At 42.5% G+C, this 21,738-nt stretch overlaps 1 protein-coding gene across 34 annotated transcripts in view; it reads right to left on the minus strand.

Moving 5' to 3' along the window:
* Positions 1 to 21,738, minus strand: part of NRCAM (neuronal cell adhesion molecule) — a 252,230-nt gene that overhangs the window by 187,005 nt on the left and 43,487 nt on the right. For all 34 annotated transcript variants that reach the window (XM_070265468.1, XM_070265454.1, XM_070265482.1 and 31 more), the window contains exon 2: positions 11,238 to 11,395. The gene's annotated coding sequence lies outside the window, so the exon portion shown is untranslated. The remainder of the gene's footprint in view (positions 1 to 11,237; positions 11,396 to 21,738) is intronic.

Genomic DNA, 21,738 nt, shown 5'->3' on the forward strand with positions numbered 1-21,738 from the left:
CCCCTGCACATGCTCTAGAAATACTCCTTCCACTCCTGTCCCATTTGCTCACCCGCTGAGCTGCAAGCCATACCACATACACACACACACACACACACAGCCTGTGCCTTCTCAGAATGAGGTAGTCTAGGCAAACAGGCTTCAAAAGTCATTCGTGTTTGGCTCACGACCTCCAAAATCAAGATTAACAACTCATAATGTATTAAAGTGTGAATTGGGAGTTATTTGTCACTTCGGATTTCATTTAAAAATAACGCATTACAAAACAGTAGCTGGAAAGGGAACCTGGTAATGAATATTTATGAAGTCTGCTAACCAGAAATGAAGACAAAAGCTGCCTTTTCTTCTCACATTAAAGTGAAAACAAACAAGAGAGGGAGGAGGCAGCAGGAGAGCCAAAACGAAACTTTCATCTCAGGGATGAAGACAGGGGGCTGGAAGTCTGATATAATATATAGCTGGGACCGGGTAATGCACAACCCCTAAGAATTCTAACAAACAAAACCCCCAGGGACTTTAATGGAGTTCCATCTTGAACACCCAAACGCAGTCACTTGGCTCATGGTGAATAGATCTAACTCTTGGCCTCCTAGGCAAAGAAGATTGCAAAACTTAAATAACGATTAAGAACAAGAGGTTGAAAAATGTTTCCTTTTAATGAAGTGCAGTCTCATACTTCATCAACTTTAGTTTTTCCCAAACACAACCATATGTCATCCTTGGGCCAATAATCTGGTGAAATATAATGAATAAAGACTGAAATTTCTTAGTTATTTTATATTGGGTATGTATGCTTGGTTTTTACTTCTGAGTTTCACTGAAGACTGAATAAGGCAACTGAATTTCCTGTTCTGAAAAATGAGCATCATCATGGTCCATCACTAAGAGTCGGAGCTTGGCAGTGGAACATTTGGTTTAAAAGCAGGTTGATAAAAACAGGCAAAAAATTTTGTCAAAGTGAGGGCGTTGAAGGGCACAAGTTAGGTCAGGGGAAAGGAAAGTTTTCGCTTCCATATGAGTTTGAAGTATTAAAAGTGGACTATAGCATACTAAACTTTTAAAAACCTGAAGGTAAAAACCTATCAGATCAGCTAGAGACCTCTTCAAACGGAAGAGATCTTTGACAGGGGAGATCTGATGGCAGCAATAGGAATAAAAATAAAACCTTTTCATGTTTGTACTTTAGAGGCTTAAACTGTCCTTAAATTACAGTACTTCTCCAACTTTTGGGGCTTTTTTGAGGAAGATTAGCCCTGAGCTAACATCTGCTGCCAATCCTCCTCTTTTTGCTGAGGAAGACTGGCCCTGAGCTAACATCCATGCCCACCTTCCTCTACTTTAAAGATTTTAATTTTTTCCTTTTTCTCCCCAAAGCCCCCCATACATAGTTGTATGTTCTTAGTTGTGTGTCCTTCTAGTTGTGGCATGTGGGACGCCGCCTCAGTGTGGCCCGATGAGCAGTGCCATGTCCGCACCCAGGATTCGAACTGATGAAACACCGGGCCGCCTGCAGCGGAGCGCGCGAACTCAACCACTCGACCATGGGACTGGCCCCTTCCTCTACTTTATATCTGGGACGCCTGCCACAGCATGGCTTGCCAAGCAATGCCATGTCCGCACCCGGGATCTGAACCAGCGAACCCTGGACTGCTGAAGAGGAACATGCGCACAACCACTGTGCCACTGGGCCGGCCCCTCCAACTTTAAAATACGTATGAGTCCCTGGGCATCTTGTTAAAATACAGATTCTGATGCAGTAGGTCTGGGGTGGGGCCTGGGCCTCTGCATTTTTAAGCTCCCATGTGCTGCCCACGCTGCTGGTCTGTAGACCACACCTTTTTTTTTTTTTTTTTAAAGATTTTATTTTGTCCTTTTTCTCCCCAAAGCCCCCCAGTACATAGTTGTATATTCTTCGTTGTGGGTCCTTCTAGTTGTGGCATGTGGGACGCTGCCTCAGCGTGGTTTGATGAGCAGTGCCATGTCCGCGCCCAGGATTCAAACCAACGAAACACTGGGCCGCCTGCAGCGGAGCGCACAGACTTAACCACTCGGCCACGGGGCCAGCCCCTGTCGACCACACTTTTAGTAACGGGTGTGTAGAACACTAAAATAGAAGCCAGAAGATTTGAGTTTTAGCGCCTGCTGCTGGTTTATCACATTAGCATTTGGGAGCATGTCCCCAAGCTCAGTTCTCCGGCTTGGCAGACATGAGCTTGCCCCAGTTACCTCATGGGTCATTGTGAAGCTAAAATTAAATAACGTGCAAAAGTGCTTTGTGAACTTCAAAGAACAAAGAATAGCAGTATTATCACAGTTATTAAAAAAGGATCATAAAGGATAAGTGACCTGCTGAAGGACCCAAAGTGAGAGGTAGAATAAGCTTAAAAGCAGTATCCTCTGATCTTAAGCAAGTGCTTTAAGCTTCAGTGTGTTGCAAGTTAAGGTAATATAAGAACCAGATCACTTGTATTTCCATCCACGTTGCTGAAATTTATTTCCAAAATACATCGGCCTTCCTGTCTCAATGCATATTACATTGAAAATTTAGATTCGGGAGTGATTCAAGCTTGAGTATTTCCCTAGGTGGGTGGTGGTCACTGTGACTGCTGTAGTATTCTTTGATGCCCCCAGAAGGAGATAACAACACTCTGTGTACACACAGTCTACGTAACACCATTGTCAATTGGATACATATAATGTGGACTAGCATAAATGCCCAATCACAAGAGCATTTCAGAGATGCAACAGACCAATATGGGCTAGAATCAGCAAGGAATGCTTTCTGGAGGAGGAGCTTTGTTGAGGTGTGCTCAAAAGGAAGAGAAAGGCTTAGGTAGCTTAGAAGAAGGGCGGGGACAATGCTGAGCAGCATCAGAGAGGGAACTAACTGAATGAGTCTTTTGTGATAGCATGCACTGTGTCAGGCACCGTTTTGATAACCTGATCAAGATAATCTTATGTGTTAGTACACTGAGCTCACCTCAATGGATGCGATGGGGAGAGAGGTCTGGAAAACCAGAGTAAGGACTGTGTATGTTTTTCCTCGTGAGACAGAGAGCCATTTAAAGAGTTTTAACTTGGTAGTAACAGAAGTCATGAAATTGTGTATGTTGATGGGATATATTGGGAAGAATACTGAAGACACAGGAATCAGTAAGAATACCTTTAAAACTCATATTTCAGTGGATCCATTTCATCAAGTGAAATCTTAAACAAAACCTCTATCTACCTATGTATGCTAAAAAATTTCTTTAAAAAGAATTACAGTAGAGCCTCTTTGGGTCAGGTGTGATGGGGCCCCGAGGTCTATACTCTCGGAGGTTGAACCCTCAGGCCTGCTGGTCTTCTTCTGAAAGAAGGTACTGTGGTGTGACGAGCATCTAAGATAGGGCGCTGGAACTAGAGATCCAAAGGAAGCTATGCAGACGTAGTTTTACAAGAGAAGAGCAGATCATTTGGTGGCTGTGACAGAACCAGAGCCAGGCATTTTGGCCTCTGGTCCAGGGCTCTTTCATCTCCATCATTCCATCTCTGCCTGTTACTATGTACAAGACATGACAAGGAGAAAACGCAAAATCCAATGTACTTATTAGTAATATAGAGGCTTCTTAGTGGCTTCCTCTTATCTTCTGACGCTGAGGTCCTAAAAGAGCATTTAGTTAAAAAACCCTAGTCTCATATCCATTCCTTAATCTTATCCCTAAGGAATTAATTGATTGAAAGAGACATCTTCTCCAAAGTTCCTGACTTCCTGCTATTGTTCGAAAGCCCTTCAAAGTGATTCAACACTCGTGAGTATTTTAACAATGTCATCCCAAGATGAGTCACAAAAGGGCTTACACTGGGTACAAACAAATGGCCCAGGATGGTAGGATTTAATTTATTTTTTAATAGAATATAAAGATGACGTACACTAAGATTGAAAAATTATAATACCCACCAGATTTTAAAATGTACAGAAAGACTCTTACTCAATGAAAAAGATTTGTTACATTATCAGAAAACCACATACAAGGTGCATATGGACATTTTCAAAGACACTATAAGAAAGTTATAAGGAAAATGAATGTGGATAAATATTTATTCTCTTCCATTCGCAAAACAGAACATACGTGTGTGAGTTTCTAGGAAGCATCGTTTCTGAAATCTGAAATCACAGAACCACAGAGTTCAGAGTTCACCTGAATTCTCCGGGAAGCATCTCAGTGATTCAGGACTGAATCTTGTCTTGTCTTTTTTTCAAGATTTTTTAAAGTGTATACTCTACAAACTCCTTCCCATGTTTTATTGTCCAAGAGCAGAGGAATTCCCTTGATAAAAACCCAGCTATCTTCCTCCTTGAACTTATGCCCATTTTCTCTTGTTCTGTCCTCTGTGAACACGGACACAACATATCCAGCACCCACCTCACGAAGGCCCTCCACTTACTTGAAGAGGGAAGGCAAGTTATGCCTCTATCTTCCAATCTCAAACAATTCCAGATCCTTTAACTTCTACTCATAGGACTTTCTTTTCATCTCTTTAACCACTTTAGGTTCCCTTTGGAACCCTGCTCAATTTCTCCCCACACGTTATAAAAGGGGACTAACAATGGTAGAAGAATTATTGAAATTTGCAGCTGAAGCATCTTGTACTAACCTCCACATTCTACTAAAATAAATGTTATGATAAAAATGACGTTAAAATACATTCTCAGTGCACTATCTATGGATTATTTGTAGGTAATTACAATAAAAGCTATAATTTGATGAATATTTCCTGTGGGCCAGGCACTGAATACTTTGCTACCAAATCCTGGCAACACGTCTAAGAAGCAGGTATTGTCATCCCCATTTTTCACAGGAGCCTGGGCTAGATTGTCAGAGATCTGGATTATGATTCCAGAGCCAGGACCTAATCACAGTGCATAAAGATGCAGGATCACAGACTCATACACGCACTCATGGCATGGTCCATGTGTGGTGGCTGCTGTAGGTCAGGTTCCCTAGAGCCAGACTCTGAGATGAGGATTTCCACGCAGGAATCTTACTGGTGAGGGCCCTTGGGCTCAGCATGTTTGGGAGAGTGAACAAAGTGGGACAAGGCAGCGGAGAAGCTGGGCTGGGGTGCAGCCACAACAAAAGCCCCAGCCAACCCTACAGGTCCTGCAGAGTTGTCCTGAATTGGGGAAAGGGCCTTTGTGTCCCCATTTCAACCAGTCATTGAATGTACGCTGCTGCCCTGGGTGGGTGGTATAACCTTGAGTGAGACACTCTAGCTAAAGGCTGAGGGCAATCAACAAGGAGGGACCCAGCTGTGAGTTCTTAGCTGTCAACACTCCCAGAAGCTGGGGAAAGCGTGCCTCAGTTCTGAAGCAGGCAAGAATCTAGGTGGCATGTCACAGCTCAACTACAGTGACTCTGTTGTCTGATCTCCAACTTAGCATCTGGTTCTGTGTACTTGTTTATGGATTTGTAATTTACAGAAACCATGTAGCTTTAATGCCAAAGAAATCAAATTGAGGGGGGAAAGGAACTATAAATACTGCTTTGTTTTCTTTCTTTTTTTTTTGAGGAAGATTAGCCCTAACATCTGCTGCCAAGCCTCCTCTTTTTGCTGAGGAAGACTGGCCCTGAGTTAACATCCGTGCCCATCTTCCTCTACTTTATATGTGGGACACCTACCACAGCATGGCTTGCCAAGTGGTGCCATGTCCACACCTGGGATCCGAACTGGAGAACCCTGGGCCGCCCAAGCAGAACGTGCGTGCTTAACCACTGTGCCACCGGCCCAGCCCCGCTTTGTTTTCTGTGCAGGAAGTGAGGAATATCTACCTCTTGCCTCTATGTCTCTCTCTCTTCGCCTCTTTCTGTCTCCCTTTTTCTCTCTGGCTCTGTCCCTTTTCTGTGTCACATTCTCCGTGTGATACACACACTAACATGACAACTCTAAACAAAACACGAAAACTTTGATAGCAAAGAGAGGAAAGAGAAGAGAGAATAATTTGAAGTACTGGTAACAGATAATTATTACCCGAGTGGATACTGTCATGTTTGTATAGTTCTGTCAATGACAAAATACATGTCCTGTAAATGAAAGATGTTACCAAGGATGAATGAACCCTATAAGTAGTTCTGCATCCTCAACAATTTTTTTAACCTCAATCTTTCATCCAAGGTTTTATTCTCTAAACCGTATTAAAAAGACATAATTGCCTCAGGATGGTTCTTGCCTTAAAGAAACAGCACAAATACTTAGACTACTGATCACGAAAAGAAAGTTGTTTCATTTTCCATTGTATAATGAGAACAAACTAAAATGTTTTTAAAGTGGAAAATAAAAATTATTTATTATTTATTGTTACCTATTTATCCATTATGTAGGAGCTTTGAGAAAGCTAGAAAGCCAACAACTAGCAAGAATGGTTTATTAGGGTAGGAATTTGAAATAGATCCCTGGGGGATAATGAATCCAGCTCATATTATGTGGAAATGTGAAAAGTCATTAATTCATATTAAGCGGCCCTGCTAGTCTATTAACAAACACAAATACATTCTCTAGTCACCATTCTCATTTTAACACGAGCAGCAAGATATCCGTGCAGAAGCTGGAGTTCAAAAAGTTAATAATAAACCTGAATCAAGAATAATTTCAAAAGTACTCAGACAACAAAAGGCAGTGGAGAGTGAAAATTCAAATGTAGCAGGACATTATCTGATTAGAAATCCGTTGTCATTGTCCTCCACCGAAAGGGCCCACAAACTGCTGAGGCAGTCTATGACCGCTACCGTGGGATTGAATTTGTATCAAAAGTTGGCAGCTCAGCGTTTCCTCTCCCCTTTCTTTTTAAAATCCCACATGACAGAAGGGCATAGGTAACACATTTTACTGTTAAATATGATTTGAGCCTGATGGAAGACTGCCCATTGAAAAGTGTCACCCTGGCAACTCACCTCTGGCTTCTACTTTTTCTAATAAGAGTTTTCTCCCAAACAACCCTCCTCCACAGGAATTCTGGGGTCTAACCACAGTGCACAAGGAGGGGAGTCTTGAACATTGTTTCAAACTCTAAGTACTTTTCAGTGGCAACTCCAAAACTAACAGAAACTCTATCCATGGCTTTGTTTGCACAAAGGTACTTGCAACATTCACCCTGGAATGCCATGAGAAAGCAGACACCCCAAACTGTTGCATTCTGTACCCCGCCCACAGTAAGACAGGTCAGAAGACCCTAACACCAAGCCAAACTACGGTGGTGAAAGCTGATTTGCCTTTTCCCAGCCACCACACTGTCTTGTGTTCACTGCCTGCAACAGCTTCCATATCTGTCCATCCCTCTTCATGTCATCCTTGTGCCCAATGCAGCCAAGCCACGCAGGGGGCAAGCCTGTCAGACAACACCTTCACAGTCCCCACCCCTTAACAAACGAAGGGGGTTCGTTCACCTGCTTCCCACATCCAGGACAGACTGTTTCCACCGCCAGTTCCAGAAACACACACTCTCCAGGGCCTCATGTTTTGGAGACATCATTTTAGAATGTCTATCACACAGAGAATATGAGCGAGACAGAAAAAGAGACGCAGAGACAGACAGAGACAGAAAGAGGCAGAAAAAGAGAGAGAACAAAACAGGCAGACATATTTTTTGTGTCCTGCACATAAACGAGTGGAGACTTCTTTTGTCGCTGGCCGCTTTCGGAATGAGTGAATCATGCTTTGTACACGCACCCTGACGATTTACAGCCCACTGGTTTCACAGCAATGACTGACCATTCTGTGAGCTTCAGAGAACAATTCATTGTGCTTGAGACCACCTACAACTTGCATGCACGTGCCGTCATTCTAAGTTACACCAACTCAGCATTTCCAGAAATTCATTTTCTATACATAAAATTCAGTGGGTATTCCAACATATTTGACCAAATGAGAAATATCTTGTGCTTAAAAGTGTTGGTTTTAAAATAATTGATGAGTATCTTTTTTTTACGTATGAAAGTTGTCTTTTATTTAAGAAGGGGAAATAAAACTGGAAAAAAAAATAGGATGTTTCAGGAAACTGGGTTGTGCGGCCAGCACTTGCATTGTTTAGTGCCTAATACATTGTTACTGAAAGTATTGACTAGGGGGAAATTGGCTAGATGATGCATGTTGAGATGACTGTCATTTTCTTTTGAGGAAGATTAGCCTGGAGCTAACATTAGCCACCAATCCTCCTCTTTTTGATGAGGAAGATTGGACCTGAGCTAACATCCGTGCCCATCTTCCTCTACTTTATATGTGGGATGCCTGCCACAGCATCGCTTGAAAAGTGGTGCCATGTCCGCACCCAGGATCCGAACTGGTGAACCCCAGGCCACCAAAGTGGAACATGCAAACTTAACTGCTGCGCCATTGGGCCAACCCCAAGATGACTATCCTTTTTTAACTGGAATTTAAACACAGGTGGTTTTGATTCTCTTCCAATCCTTCACTTTAGTAGTAGAACTGATACAGAGAAACAGAGGATGCCAAAAACCAAATCCATGTTAAAAAAAATTCTAAAAATTAAAAATAATAAAACGTTAATCAGAGTCTAAAGTATTAAGGCAAAATCTGTTTGTTGAATGTAGAGAGATTAACCAAAGCACATGCCAGCAGTGTGAACTGATTTACTTAATTCAACTTCCTGTTTTATGACACACAGAAAACTTTGCATTTCAATAAAGATTTGGAATAAGAGAAAAAAACGAAGCCGTGGAAAGGGCAGAATGCGTTTCGACAGACCAGACCAGGGCTCTGGCTCCAGCTGTTAGCATTACATAAGTTACTTAATTTTGCTTCAAATTAATTTTCTCACATAGAAAAATGAAAGTGATAGATTAGCTGATCTTTAAAATTTCTGGGAAGACAGTAGTGAACTGGACTAGAAAGAGTAAAAAGGGAGCCGTCCGCAACTTTCCAACAGGTCTTAAGGAAAAAAGTCAGGAAGCTAATTAAGGCCATATAATCAAATAAAATTCACTCAAAATCGTACTATCGTAAGCACTATTTGAATTTAAAATTTTTACCCGTGACATTCCCTCAAAGAAGGCTCTGAGTAATGTATTTCAAAAGTCTAGCTCGGGTAGCCTGATCTGAAACAGTGCAGCCTCTGTTAGAACAGGCCCCCTGAATGACGAACTGGGCTGATGCTGGGAAGACCCCAAGGGAGGGACCCTGGCACCACCCCACTGAAGAATGTGAGAAAGATCCTGCTCAGTCCCCAATAAGCCAAGCTCAAATTCTGGGCAGGGCAATGACAGTGAGAAGTTGACACGAAACCATGATTTATACAGGAAGAAAACCTATACTTTCCAAAGGAAAGCCCCTTTCTTAAATAATTTATGTAACTACAGTGAATTAAAATGGAGAGTGGCACTGGTTTGTAATTCTCCTAAATTTTAGGGTTTACATTTTTTTTTTTCTTGGCTGAGGAAGATTGGCCCTGAGCTAACATCTGTGCCAATCTTCCTCTATTTTGTATATGGGTCTCTGCCACAGCATGGCTGCCAACCAGTGGTGCCGGTCCACACGCAGGAATCGAACCCCAGCCACCAAAGAGGAGAGCACCAAACTTAACCACTAGGCCAAGGGGCTGGCCCCTATACTGTTTTTTAAATACTGGTTTAAATTTCCTTTCATCAAACTAAAAAAGTCACCACATCTTTCCCTAGGAAAAATTCTAATTTATTATGCCTTTCGAAAATAAGACCGACAAGTTACAGATACAAAAAGAATGGTAGGTAATGTTACAATAAAGTGGAAACTGAGAATGTGGTGAGTTGTGTTTTAAGTATATGGATGAATAATACTGAAGGCTTCAGTACAAAATCAAATTTATATTTTAAGACAGATTTTTAACGATTGCCTGTAACTGCCAAATAAATGTTTCTAGCCCTGAACTCTCCCCTAACCTCCACACTTACATTTCCAGCTGGTGGGCATTTCTATCTAGATGTCCCATATATACCTCAAAGTCCTTTCCTCCCCAAGAATAAGTCCACTTCCCCACTAAATTCCCTCTGTGGCATCATCACGCTCTCTGTCACCCCAATCAGAAACCTAAGAATCCCAAGTCCTGACATTTTCTCACTGCGGATGCCCAAACTGTCACCAAATCCAGCATATTCTAACTCTTTCAAATTTCTCTCTCTCTGTTCCTCACTGTTTCTACCCTAATTCTAGCTCCCTCATCTCTTCCCCAGATCATTACAAAACGAATCTTCCTTCCTTCAATCTCGCTCACCTCCAGCTCTTTTACTAGACTTTCTCCAGGATAACACACCTAAAATGCCAATGACTGCCAGCCTAAAACCCCCCAGTGCTTACAACACACACACACGACCCATACCTATGGTTCAACAATCCTGAACAACTTATTATTTCCACATGTGGGTTTCACAGCCCTACCTCCTGCTCCTGCCTGCAATGCCCTCCTCCACCCAACCTGCTCTTTATCACGCTAACTCCTATTCATCCTTCAAGGGCCCTTTCAGGGGTCACCTCCTCCAGGAAGCCTGCTTTTACACACACAGTCCTCTGGCCCCACACTGCATTCAATGCCGTTTCCATTCCTTGATGCACTCTCACTATACTTTTACCATATTGGAGTTGATCATATATATGGCTGTGTCTGTCTCCTGCAATTGACAGACATTCCTTGAATGTAAGGACTTGCCAATAACCTTTGCTTCCTGAGATCCTAGCAAAGTTCATGGAATCGAATTAAAAATGAATCAAACTACAGAGGAAAACAGATTGGAGGGTATGAGAGTATTTTGGAGATTATAAATGCCTGGAAATAGTACTTGTTTTTCTTACGCAAATAATACTTCTTGGTTTACAAAGTGCTTTCACAGAAATTATATTGTTTGATCCTTAAAACAATTCTAGAAGGCAGGGTAGGGCAGATATGAAGGCTGATAGAGACCCTAAATGTATAAGAAATTTCTCCGAGAAGAGAAATGTTATTGATTTTTTTAGAGTGTACGTGTGTGTGTTCAAATAAGTCTTCATAGATCAGAGCTACAACTTCAAATAAATTCCTATTTGGTCAAAATAGCCAATAGATTTCCTTTGTCGCTACTAAAAAATTCTCCTGAAAAAGAAAAACTCAATTCTTTATAGAGAATTTTCAATAACCTATTCCCCTATTCACTCTTGTCCAAGAAGCAGATTTTGGAAGACAGAGAAGGTAATTCAGATTTCTAAAGACAGAGAGAGAATGGATTCACTCTCACCTCCAGAAAATCCACTGGGCCGGGAATTTTCAGAAAGTTTCCCTGATTTCTGAAGCCGTCCTTTTCTCAGCAGGATGCCAACAGCTGAGAGCAGCTTTGGCAAAGTCTTCAGCAAACAGGAGTCGGGGGGATGCTGAGGAAGAAGATCAAAAAGATTCCTGAAAAGGAAAGGAAAACACAGAACGCTGTCAGTTGTTTTGGGTGGGTGAATTCTATTAAGCTGAGATTTCATTCTACTGGCCGACTAAAATGCACAAGGGGAACTTACTACATATTAAATTCCGCAATTAATTTTAACCAAGCATTACTGTACTTCACCACATCAACGTCTAAGAAACTTTAAGCCATTTAATGGCAACAGGTAATGAGAAAAGGTAACATAATTCCAATTACATTTTGGTACAGGATAGAAGACTGACTGACTCTTAAATAGCAGGAAACCACTGTGTACACAAATCAAAGAGGAAAAAAGGCACTTAATCTTATTCTACTTTAATAGTTCATGGGAATACACGGAGCTTTACAATCCCATCAACGCAGGCCACGGCTGGGAAGAATCTAACACAGAATGCAAAGAACAAACAATCAAGAACTAAGTATTTGATCAAGGTTCATGGTGTCGGAGAGGAACTCAGCAACGCAATTACATTTTAGAGGGAGCTTTGAAGCCGGTGAGAAGAGAAGGCATCCGGGGATAAAGAGGTTGCTGAACACATCATTGTAAGAAAACAAGCACAAGGTCAGGACAGAACTACAGAGAAGGAAACCTGAATTAAACGGAAACCAACTAACAGGGGTGTTTATTTAACACCTCACTTTTATGAGAAAGGGTACAAATCACAGAAAGGATTGTTCAGAAAACCTGTTTTCAACCAGAACTTGGGGTCAGTCTGTAGTGACAACAGCAGGAGCTGGGCGTTTTAGACCTGCCTCCCTCACTGACAGTCTGACCTTGGGCTTGCTAGCTTCTCAACCTTGTGGGCACATGAGCACCCCTGGGAGAGCTTTTACAGAATATTGATGGCTTGGCCCCAACCAGGCCAAATAAATCTCTGACCAATTAAATCAGAATCTCAAAGGGATGGAGCCCACACATAGGCAATTTTTCCAAAGAGAAAGTCAAGTATGTTCTTCGATGACTCATCTAGCTCTAACATTCCATCTTCTTTACATATTTTGCACCTGATAACTCAAGTTTGTTTTAAAACCAATACAATTTAAATTAATAGCATCCAAAATTTTAAAACCCTACAAAATTAAGTAGATCCCCAATTTTCGAGAGGAGGGAACCGAGGATTAGAGAGGTACAGTGATTTATGCAACATCCAAGCATAGCACCAACACCAGGATGGAATCAAGTCTTGCGGGGAGGACAAAGTCAGATCTTGCGTGGGGCCGGACGCAGCTCCATTTCAGGCTGGGCTGGGGATGATACGAAGACATGGAGCCACACTGTTGACTAGGGACCGATGCCACTGACTCTCTGGGCACGGGACAGCATAACCTCAGGGTTTCCGCCCCTTAAGGAACAATAAAGATAAAAAATAACCCTAGTAGCTAAATTGCTGAGCACTTTGTATGAGCTAGCCACCGTGCTGAGAAAAGTGTCACTCCTCACAAGAATCCTCTGACCTAAGTACTGTTATTACCCCCAATTTATAAATGAGGAAACTGAAGCCAAGAGAGCTTAATCTTGTCTCCAAAACAGTGGAACTGGAATTTTAACAAAGCTAGTCTCTCTCCTAACTATGGATTTCCTCGAGGGGACGCAGTTAAGAGGCAGCTGGAGGCAACGCCACTCCGCCCTTACCTGCTTTGTCTTTTTTTGTCACAATGCATTCTCACACCCGCAAAGTGGAAGTGGAAGCATCCTGGAGTCTTCCTGGTGTTTTCAGATTGTCTCAGATTAAATAACTCAGTTCTGTTGTTTGTGAGAGGATTAACATTTTATGGAATGATTCTTACTCTCCCTTCGCAACACACACACACACCCAAATCAGTAGAGTTTGAATGGTGAGATTTAATTACACTATTTTGGAGTCTTCAGCTCAGGCAACTATCAGAAGAGTCATCACTGGAATCTACAGAACATCACTTACAATTCATTTGGAAAAACTTTACCAAACATTCTTACACTCATCTTATATCATCTTAGAGAAGTATCCTTGTTGCAATTTGCTGCTCCATGACATCATGTAAATTACTTCCTTTATTTAAATAGCATTGTTATTGACGATAATAAAATCTAATTTACAAATATTCCACATAGGAAATATATTTTATTTAAGAGGCTAATGCAAAAGCATTACTGTTTCTGACACCTTAGGCGATAACCTAATTCTACCGTGCCAGAATTATCTTCATGGCTCATTTTAATAATAATGCAAAAAGATGGTTTTCATTAGACACTTTCAGAAAGAAATGAGTGATCATAAAAATAAAAATACAATTTTGGGAATTGGAAGGGGCCTGGAAGGTCATCATATCCAACCATCTATTCTGCCTATGGCCCGTTCCATTTTTAGGGAATTCTGTATGGAATTGAATCTCTCTTCCTGTAGCTTTCATTCATTGGTCCCAATTCCGGCCTTTGGAGACATATCCAGATTTGCATTCTAGTGGAAACTTCCCCAACCACCCCATTGTTCAGAAAAGCAGGGATAAGCTGTTGTTTTAGCAGAGGAGGCCACTGACTGGAACAGGAGTCTGCACCCGACTCAAGGGCAACCCACAGATGATAATCAGCTAAGTCAATCAAACTAGCACTCTCCGGGATTCGGATTGGATACTGGGAGTCAGGAGAACCTACTGAATATGCAGAGGCCAGCAGAAAGTCCAGAAGAGAGACCATAAGAGACGAGTCACTCCTAGCAGTTGCCTCCAACCTTGGTAACCTCCCACTCTCCAGATCCAGACAGAGTAGCTGTGTGGTATCCTCCTTAGGGTGCCCTGAGTGAGTCTCTGTTCTCTATAGCCCCAAAGGCCCAATACACATGGACTAAAATTATAGCACCTCATTTACCAGCCGTTCTTATAGCTGCATATCAGACTGAGAATGAATATCTCCCTTATCTTTTTGTAGGTACTTTTGTTAGAACCAAGCGAAGGCTTTATTTTCACCTCATTAACAGTTCACCTTTTTAGAATGGAGTCCACTATTCCAACTTGCCAAGAACTTGCGACTTCTCAATTCTGCCCTTCCAAAAGATCTTATGCCTCTCACCTTCTCATCATCTACAAATTAGATAAGCATGCCATCTAGAATAATGTTTACGCGATGATAAAAACACTGAATTGGACATTATTTCACAGAGCTGACAGTGGTATAAAAAATAGTGAAAAAATTGTTAAATAAAAATGAATTTATTTTAGTGTCAAGGTCATTATTTAAAATTGGTAATTACCAATTCTCCAAATGGATTGCAAATCCTCCTGAAGATATAAATAGCTACATAAACTGACGGGACCAAGCAATTCATTTCCTGGATAAAGGTTTTAACAATTACTTGGTAGAGACTGCAAAACCTGGAAGAATTAGGTTTCAGCATCATTAGAGAAAATTAGGCCATAGCTGAGATAATTGGCAACATGAACTTGGTAGTTAGAGTAATTACCTGTGCAGCAGACCAAGAAGTTATGTTTGAGAAACATATTGCAAAAAACAGAGCCAGGAAAGCTTCATCCTTCCCTGAGGCAATCATGGAAATTAGCAGAATCTGTCATTTTAGGTCATCTGGCATACCCCTGCCAGTGTGAAAGTGTTCTCCAAAGAGCTCAACCGCTTCATCTAATTTAGCTTTCAGTAAGCCTCATGAGATCTCTCTTTATTGTAAAAAGCTCGTGTCTGCTTTTCTTAGTTTTTCTGTCTCCACCCTTACTGTCTAGCTGTCAAGCTGCAATTTCTCACGGTGGTCAGCATGCCTGGACGGAGCAACGCAACTCATCCTCACTGCTCTAACTGGATACGTTTTTTTTAATATGTGGGTCGCTGCCATAACATAGCTGATGAGTGGTGTGGGTCTGCGCCCAGGAGATGAACCTGCAGACCTGGACCGCCAAAGTGAAGTGTGCTGAACTTAACCATTACATCATGGGGCTGGCCCCTCATTGGATACTTTTGGTCCCTCCAGGGCCAACTTTATGTAAAGTAAGACTGGAAAGCTTCAGAGGGAGGACATGAGGGGCCAGTCTGTAAAGAAAACCTGTAAGCATTTGTGTAGATTTCAGACCATCTCTGTTGACACTCAGAGCCCTTCTTGGCTTGCTTCTTTCGTCTCAGCTGTGCTGAACTGCTAAACCGTTCATTCAACAATTACTGTTTAGATCCTCTAGGGGCAAAGGACTGCCCTGGGAGTCACAAGAAACACAAAGACGACTAAGAGTCAGCAACTTCTGCTCAAAGAGAGATGAGAGATAATAATACCACCTTGTATTGTACAGCATTTTGTGGTTTATTTTTCACAGAAACATTCTCACTCAATATTGAAAAATAAGTATTTTTCTCGCCATGTTACAGACAAAAATAAAGTTTCATTAGTAAGGGTCGGTGACTTCTCAGTGATTCATCACAGCTGGTAAGTGGCAAAGACAGCACTCCAGAGGTAAGTTTTGTGATTCTTAGTCCACATTACTTCCACCAGCTCACAGGTGCACTCATTGTTTACATAGATAACATGACTACATAGCAACATATATTGAGTGCTTATTCCATCCTAGGTACTTTTGTAACTGGTTAGCACATCAATCCTCATGACAACTTTACGACGTGGGCGATTTTATTATGCCCATTTAATAAAAGAGAAAACTGAGCCACAGAAAGTGGACGTATGGCCCAAGGTGGTATGGCTAGCGGTGGCAGAAAGCGACAAACACCATGAGACCAGTGCCACCCAGAAGAAATGTGGAAGAAGTCATTGGATCTGTTGCTAGGAAGAGCGCTAAGAAAGTTTTGGAATGTTTTCTAGCATTTCCAGAACAGTGAGACTTTTCTTCTCTTGTAAATCCGGTGAGAAGACACTGGCATCAGAGATGAGAAAAAGATGGCAATTCCAAGCAAAGATAGAACTGAGCTGCTTCCCCATCCCCTCCACCACGGCTGTGGATGTGTGAGTGACTTGGCAGCACAGAGAGGTGCTGGCACAGGAACACCATCTGTTGCTTTAATACTTGCTATGCATACTTCTGTTATTTCAAATTATTTGGACAGATCACACTGGTTGAGCAAAGCAGAGAGAGGAGACCCTCGGCGTTCATGGCCTTCTATCGGTGGTTGGTGATTTCACAGTGACGGCCCGGGAGGCTCATGAAGCATGATTTGGCAGTCGGCTGGGACATCAATTTGAATCGCACAAACTCACTGGAGGTTCTCTATTCCGAACTTGTTTTCAGGTATGAAAGGAGGGAGCCAGTAAGACAGGATGCGCTTCAGCATCACTGAGTGATTTTCATGGCCCAGATAGGGGCCAGGGGCTCCCGAGACTGTACTTCTTTTAATCCTACAATAATCCCATAAAGTGGCCATTGTTATACCGATTCTCCACATGGGCCTACTGAGGCACAGGGAAGTCCAGCAACGCCCCCCAAAGTCAGAGAGCTTGTCCATGTCAGAGACGGGATTTGACCCAGTCTGTCTGACTCTGGGCTATGGCACGCCTCTTATAGCCCCGCTAAAGGTATTAAATAAGCAAACAAATAAACAACAATTTTGTGAGGAGGGGAAGACACCAGGTGAGAGAGAAAACTGTAGCGAATGTTGGAAAGACGGTTAACGTTAGATGTGACGTATAATCAAAAAACACGGGACACTCAGTGGCACTATGTTCCAGGAGAAAAGCCAGGAGCCTCTACAAACCTTTCCATACTCTTGAACTGAGGGATGCCCTGAAGCCCCAGAAATGAGTCCCCATGGGGCCTGCTGTGTTCCTAGGAATTCTGAGGTAGAAAGAGAAATGTTTCAAAGACAGGAAGACGCCTGGCCTCGCACCCAGGGAAATGTGTGACTGACACAGACACTGTGAAGTGCCGACAAAGTGCCTGGGGAGCCCAGAGGAGGGAGAAAGTCCTTCTGGCTGGGAGCAGGCAGTAAACACTGACAACCTCACTGAGACATTCGTTGGCAGTGAAAGAAAGGGGAGAGACGGAATGGAAACTCTAGGGAGCAAGAGAGATGGGAAGTGATTTCAGGCCAGAGGAGACTTGAGCTCATTTGCAGGCTGAGAAGACAGCTGCAATAAGGAGAGGCAGAGAGAGAACAAAGCTGCATGTGGCAAAGCCGTGGACAGAGACAGGCCCCGTGCAGAGGGCTGGCCATAGGGACACACATAGGGGTGTAGGCAGTCCCCACCGTACTTTAGCCACTTTACCTCAACATAAGGCATACGTGGACTCGTCTCATGTCTTCTCCCGTGCTGGACAGAACACCTTTCAGACTGAATCTCTTCTGTTAAACTAATTTTCAAGAACTAAAGCCACAGCCCATATGCAGAAACCTGCTTATCTGCATACTGCCCGCTCTTCTTGGTAAAAAACAGTTGGAGTCAGTCAAAATGAAATGAAATGCCAACACACTTCACCAGTAATACAAATGCCTTGCCACCTCGAACTTGAGTTTAATGGAATAAACAAATCAAATTTGCTTTGATGACTCTGAAAAGCAACTGAACCCCTTCCAACTTGAGCAGGGGTTTGTTTATTTTGTTTAGCTCCAGTCATTTATTCAAATCGCTCAAGAAACATTCAGGGAAGTGCCTACTGCGTAATGCACGCGAGTTCGAAGCTGGAATGCCAATGATTTTTATTTTCGTTCCTCATTTTGACTGGATTGTTTTAGACGGGGTTTTATTTTTATTTGGGGAAAACTCTTGCAGCTGATTTTTAACATTTATTTTTTCTGATAAAAGTGTTTTCATTTTTCAAAGTAGGAAAAGTACAGAAAAATTAGAAGAAAAAATTAAAACCAAATGTCTTCTTTCACCACCAGAAATAAAAATGCTCAACATTTTGGCACATATCTTCCAAGTGTTTTATTTCTCCCATGTGCACGCATGTCTGCATACACATTTTTTCAAAAGAAAAGTGGTACTATGCAGTAGGCACTCATTTAGTAACTTGCTGTTCTCACTTAACAATACAAAATGAGCATTTCCCCAAGATTCTGATTTAACTGGTCTTGAGTGGGATCCCTAACGCAAAGCCAAGAACCACTGACCTAACATACAATGAATCTTCCCAAATTTAAATTAACCGATAAATTGATATGAACGATACAAAATTGATAAGAGAATATTTTTAAAGAAATGATTTTATCATTTTCAAGTACAAAGAACAACAAATTTGCTTTTTTTGTGTGAGGAAGATTGGCCCTGAGCTAACACCTGTGCCAACCTTCCTATATTTTATGTGGGATGCCTCCACAGCATGGCTTGATGAGCGGTGCTAGGTCAGTGCCCAGGATCTGAACCTTCAAACCCCAGGTCTCCAAAGCGGAGTGCACGAACTTAACCACTACACCACCTGGCTGGCCCCCCAACAAATCTGCTTTTTAAAAAAGTGCTACCCAGGAAAGAAATTTAGAGTGTTGCTTTAATAATTTGTAATAATTCATTAATCAAATTCATTAATTTATTAATCAAATTCAGTAATCATAGAGCCTTTGTGTAATATTGTGTACTGGGCACTATTCTAAGTGGATCATGGATCACGTGCATGTCTGGAACTGATACTTTTTAAGAGCCCAACATTCTCTTAAGTGGATTCACACTAGATTAAATTCACGAACTCGTTTAGACATTGATTTTTCTGGGAAAAACTAAACACAGAACATGTAAAGATGAACCTGTTACGGCGCCATAGAGCGATCACGGATTCTCTAGGGGAGCAGTTCAAATCCAGGAGGTTTGGGTCTATCTGCCAAGCCACTGAGCTGGGCACAGGCTTTTTAGCAAGAATGTGGGAAAAGCTGTCCCAGAAAATTGGCAGCTTCCGGCCAGAGGCCACCATCATCCCGCCTGACAGCTGAGGCTCCGTGCCAGTGCTCCATCCATAGATACCAAGACAGCTTCGCATCCATAACAAACTAGACAAGCCCTCTTATTGAAGAAAATTAATATTCAATATTCGCTCACATATGTCTTTACTCTGTTATTAATAAGAAGCTTGGGACATCATTAGTGTTGGCTTTGAGTGCAGCCTGGAACTGCACCCAGCTGGAAAGGGGCCACGGGGCATAGAGTTTCATTACTCACCAAGGCTAAGCACTCTCTGAAAGGCATTAGAAGAAAAGAAATGGAACCGACCCTCCTTCAGAAAGAACGGTCTCCCCAAGTTAACTGGGATGGCTGTGTGTGGTGGCAGGGACAGAACTGTGGCTGTCACAGGCACGGATCTGGTCAGTTCCTTGTCGCCTCAGCCTCCGTACAGCACTGCATGGCAAGGGGAAATCAGGTAAATGAAGCACTCTGGGTTGGGGAACGAGAGCTGTGACATGTCCTGAGAGCTGCTTGTGGTGAAGCAGGTTGTGCAACCCCTGGCCAGATGCAAAAGGCGGGTGAGGGACAGCAGACCACCCCAGTGGAACACGGCCCTTCTAGTCAGAGAAGGAATGAATGCAATAACGCCAGGCAGGAATTCAAGAGAGAGGTCAGAGTCGATGGTGCAGACTATCAAGAGACATGCAAACTGGGAAAAGGTAAGATTTCCAGACTGCTCACCACTATGACCACTTCAGCTAAAACGATGCAATACTCGGCTTGTATTTTCCCCAATAGAAATGGATGAAATATTTTATATCCCTTACAGGAACAAAAGTAAGACCGACGTGCAACTTACTCTCAATAACCAGCCCAGTGCTTTTCACAGCTCCCTCCTACTAACAGCCTGTGGCAGCTACATTCCTACTAAAACCTGGGGCTCCTCAAGACACTTCCTCCCCAGAAGTCTCCATCTGCCGGACACCCACTGCTGGCCTCTCGGCAGGGCCTCTCAGATGCATGCCTGGTCACTCTTCAACTCCATTGTCACCCAATGGCCTCTCTCAGGTCACCCCAGTCTCCAGGCATCATGACTGAGGACCAGGTCACCCCAGCTTCAGACCGATGCCCAACACAGGGGTCCAGGAACCTAGCTTTTTCTGAGGGGTGGGGAACAATGCCTTAACCCCCCTCCCACATTGTTCTAGGTGTTCGAACATCACCTTACGAGAGACCTGTGATGGTCCCTCATTTCAGTGGTCAGAAATTCAACTTTAACAAAATTGCCCCAGACAAAAACAATCCTCCCGTCCCATAGAAACCGTGAACACAAGGCTATGTTTGCCTTCACTTGCTGTATAAAATAATATGCATAAGCTTTTGGAGGAAACCTAGATTCTAACACCATCTACATCATAATTTCTAGCTCTCCCTAGTAAACTCAAAACCAAAAACTTTCTATTTTACCTATTATATCTTTCTTTTTAAAAAGCTGTCTTTGGTTGATTGATTTCCCACTAAATCAAGCCAGGTATGTGTCCCATCTTTGGTTTATTTCTGCCACTGCCCTGGGTTGGTTTTTAAATCATTACAAAAGGCAGAATGCTGAGACATTAAAAAACAGAGGCAGACTCGCAAGAACCTGATTTCTGACTCACAAAACTCCCAAAGCCGTATCAACTGAGCAGACCTTGAATTTCAAGTTAACAAACTTCACTGAAGTATAGAGACAAAAATATAAGCCCATGAGTGTATACCAAATATCCCATGATTCAATTTTGGTCTGTTTCCTTGTAAGATGATTCTTGTCGCTACAACTGTATTTCACCAAATTTCTTATAAAGAAAAGCGCTGTTACAGTGATTTCAGTATAAACTGATATTTCTCACACAGTCCTTTAAAACATTACAAGCCATTTCACATGAAGACTGGAGGGTAATTTTCCTGGAGAAGAGATGAAGGTGAAACCTGAGAGCACGCAGTAAAAGTCCGATGGGTTTCCAGGAGCGTAGTGGCTGCCAGTTCTCAGTGCACAGGATCTCCTTGGGGCGCCTACAGAAACCTGCTGATGCTCGCGGCCCCATTCCCAGGGACTTAATTGGTCTCTGGCGGGGACTGGGCCTTGATCAATGTTAAAGCTCCTTCTAACGTGTATTAGAGGTAAACCTTCTCCCGGGTAGATTTTACTTCAATGGAGCACTAGGAACTTGCAAGCATAGAACAGGTCACCTGGTGGGAGGTGAGGCCCCTGTCACAGCAAGTGCGGAAGGAGGGGCTAGGTGTCGGAACCCCTATCGGGGATGTGAAGAAAGGGGTCTTCCGATCTTCGAAACTGATTTTTTTTTCCACTCTAGTTCTACCTGGGGTCAGTGTTTAAGTTAGAGCAAGAAAAGAAAAATGCCACATTTGCAATGGCATCCTTAGAACCTAAAAGTCCATATAAAATCTTCCATATTGTCCACATAAAACCTGTCAATCTGCACAGTAAAATCAAATTTTTATTCTGCCTTCAGTGTTACTCTACTTAAAAAAAA

The sequence above is a fragment of the Equus caballus genome, chromosome 4 (assembly GCF_041296265.1).
Source record: "Equus caballus isolate H_3958 breed thoroughbred chromosome 4, TB-T2T, whole genome shotgun sequence".
NCBI lineage: Eukaryota > Metazoa > Chordata > Mammalia > Perissodactyla > Equidae > Equus > Equus caballus.